Source organism: Neomonachus schauinslandi, chromosome 14 (assembly GCF_002201575.2).
Source record: "Neomonachus schauinslandi chromosome 14, ASM220157v2, whole genome shotgun sequence".
Lineage (NCBI taxonomy): Eukaryota > Metazoa > Chordata > Mammalia > Carnivora > Phocidae > Neomonachus > Neomonachus schauinslandi.
Window position 1 is genome coordinate 67,729,353 of NC_058416.1, and position 3,493 is coordinate 67,732,845.

General features: G+C 41.7%; 1 pseudogene; it reads left to right on the plus strand.

Annotated features, from left to right (window-relative positions):
• The first annotated feature begins 484 nt into the window (after nucleotides 1–484).
• LOC110591631 lies at nucleotides 485–2,081 on the plus strand (annotated as a pseudogene).
• The last annotated feature ends 1,412 nt before the right edge of the window (nucleotides 2,082–3,493 follow it).

Below are 3,493 nucleotides of genomic sequence, written 5' to 3' on the forward strand. Positions count from 1 at the left end.
CCAGGCGCCCCAGGGTCTAAGTTTTGGTAAGATTGGCTAGAGGTCTTAAATATCCCAGAGGGTACACCTGGGAGTAGGGGGAGGCTAGCGTGATGCCTAGGGTGCTAAAATGCAGGAGGCAGGTGCTCTGAGATGCTGAACCTGTGCCTCTTTAACTCTTGCCCTTAAATATTGTGCCCCAATCCCTCACTTGCCTCACCCTAGTCATGGCCCTGCAAGAGGGCATGTTGAGCTTGCAATTGCTGGAGACCTGGGGGGCTGGAGAGGTAACTCTAGGACTATCTTGTCACCTAAATACTCGGAGCCTGTTTTCTCAGGTGTAAAATAAGGATGCTAATAGTCATCTCAGCATTTCAGGAGAGGATTAAATAGGCAATGATTTTGGTTTTTGGAGTAAATACTATTGGTTTTATTCAGATAGTAATTTACAAAAAGAAAGCACTGGAAGTTGAAGGGACCTCTTCAGGCAAAAAGCAGTTGTAAAATGGCAGGTCTTTCCTTGTCATGTGAGGACAAACAAGTGCCAGAACCACCAGAGAAGAACATAGAATCCAAACACAGGAACAGGGAAAATGAAGATGTTGAGCTGATTTTAGTAGGAGTGGAACATGTAAATGAAGATGCAGAAATTCTCTTTATCAGAGCAATTTCAAATTCCAAACCAGTCATTTCAAACATTTTGAACAGAGTGACCCTGGAATGATATTCCAAAAGAAAGAAAGGCTACTGAAGTCAAGATCCTGCTTGTGCATTGCAGCCCACAAACCACATGACCCATGGTCCCTAATAGTGGCCACCCCAATCTGCATGGAGAGTAATAGATCATCCTATTATTTTTGAGCCTTCATCTAAACCTGATTCTAAAATGAGCTTACCACAAGTCATGCCTCACAGTCCCTCAGATTTGCTCTCTCCCTATCTCACTGTCTAATTGGAGTTATACTTTTTGTAGGAGGCAAGGAGAAGTCCTTGCAATTCAAAGCAACTTCCCGCTTCCAATATAAACAGTGGAAATCCCAGAAGACCTAAACTCAGTGATGGAATCCCAGGAGGACATTCCTCAGCTGTGGCCATTTCTCTCCTACAGTGAGCATGAGCACAACCTCAAAACGTGTCCCATCTTCATTAAGCCATGTTCAGAATGGAGCATTATTTTCTTGGGCTTATGTAAATGATAGGACATATTTCAATCTTACGGATCTAGACACACACAAAAAAAATAGTTTGAAAAGCCTGGAAAAACCAGACTTTTTAGTCTAGCAAGTCAAAATTAGACTGTTGATCCTAAGAAAGAAAATCTGATCATGTTACTTCATGACTTTTACTATGGGCAGCATAAAGGAGACAGGCAGCCAAAACAGAAGACTCACACAACCTTTAAATGCCTCAGCTGTTTGGAAGTTCTAAAGAATGTCAAGTTTATGAGCCATGTGAGGAGCCATTTTGAACTTGAGAAGCAGAAGGGCGACAGCTGGGAAAGCCACACCACCTGCCAGCACCGCCACCCCCGATTTCCCACTCCCTTCCAGTTGCAATGTCACACTGAAAGTGTACACACCACCCAGAAGCCCTCCGCTGTCTGTAAAGTTTGCGGATTGTCATTCAAAACAGATCAGGTTCTCTTATAGCACATGAAGGACAATCATAAGCCTGATGCCCTATGTGTGCCAGATTTGCAATTACAGATTGTCAGCCTTTGCTAATGTGGAAACACGTTCCAGAACATGCCATGAAAACACTAAGAATTTGCTTTGTCCATTCTGTCTCAACATTTTCAGAGCTGTCATACTCTACATGAATCATTGTTGGAGCCACCAAAACAAGAGTCTTTCAGTGTTCCAAATGCCGACTGCGGTTTTTGACTTCAAAGGAGAAAACAGAGCATCAAACCAAGAATCATCGAGCTTTTAAAATGCCAAAACAATTGGAAGGGTTGCCTCCTGAAACAAACTTCAGTTCAACCAAGTTCAAGAGGTGCTGCATCCATTCTTGTGAGCAACGCTCACTTCTAGCTGTCACCTGTAAAATCTAAAAAGAGGACTGCCATGAACTCCAGCTATTCCAGATGTTACCACAGCTAGCATTATAGCTCAAATTATGTTCTGCCCACCTCCAGGGATACTGAAAGTCAGAATTGAGGCTAGGCCATCTGTACATCATGCCTGTGGATGATAGTAGTCAGTGATAGTCAGGTTTTACAGTGACAATTCTTTAGGTCCCTACTGTCAAGAAGTAGCATAGAAGGCTTCCTTATGCTCCTTCCCAGTCAACCTCTCTCTGCAAAGTAACCACTATTTTGACCTCTACTACCAAAGATTCATTTTTTCCCCTGTTTTTAAGCTTTAAGTAAATGGGAATGACAACAGATTTTTGTCTTTGTTTTTCTTTAAATAAGTGGGATGCATGCATTCTTGCTGTATGCAAGCATAGCATGTTCTTTTTCATTGCTGGGTAGAATCCCATTGAATGAATATGGTAGAGTTGTATATGTCCATTTTACTCCTGATGGACTTTGAGGCTGATTCTTTTGCTATTTGGAATAAAGCTGCCATGAGTTGGTGCATGTCTTTTGGCAGACATATGTAGTCATTTCTCTAGAATATATGTATACTAATGAGAAATTCCAGAACTACACTGATTTAGCTTTTAGTGCAGATTTTGTCAAACACTTTGTCAGAGTGATTGACATAATTTACATTTCCACCAACAGTATTGAGAATTCCAGTGCTGCAGATACAATACTTGGTACTGTCAGTCCTTTCCATTAGTGCCATTCTCTTGAAGTTGTAGAGGTACGACATTGTTGTTTTCATCTACATTTCCCTGATGAGTAATGACCTGGAAAATATTTTTTTCATATGATCATTGGCCACTTGAATACCATCCTGTTTTATTAAGTACCTATTCAAGTCTTGCCCCCTCTCATTTATTTATTTATTTATTCATTTATTATTTTAGAGAGGGAAAAAGAAAGAGCAGGAGTGGGAGGGGCAGAGAGAGAGAGAGGGAGAATCTCAAGCAGACTCTGCAGTGAGTGCGGAGCCCAACTCGAGGCTTGATCCCAGGACCCTGAGATCATGACCTGAGCTGACACCAAGAGTCAGATGCCCAAACGACTGCGCCACCCCAGTGCCCCACCTTTTTTTTTTTTTTTAACTAGACTGTCAATTGGGAAGGGCATGAGGGAACTGCTGGGGCACTGGAAATGTTCCACATCTTGACCTGGATGGTGGTTTCACGGGTGTATATATGTGCATTAGGATTGGTGCTTCATGGTGCATTATATTTAAGAAATTATTGTCTACTAAGAACATAAATATATTCCTCCTAAGTCTTCTTCTAGAAGCTTTACTGTTTAGCCTTTTGCATTTGGAGATTAGCATTTGAATCAGCAGACTGAGTAAGCAAGATAAACCCTCAGCAACATGGGTGAGCATTATCCAATCCAATCCATTGAGAGCCCTAAGAGAACAAAAGTGAAAGAAAAGAAATT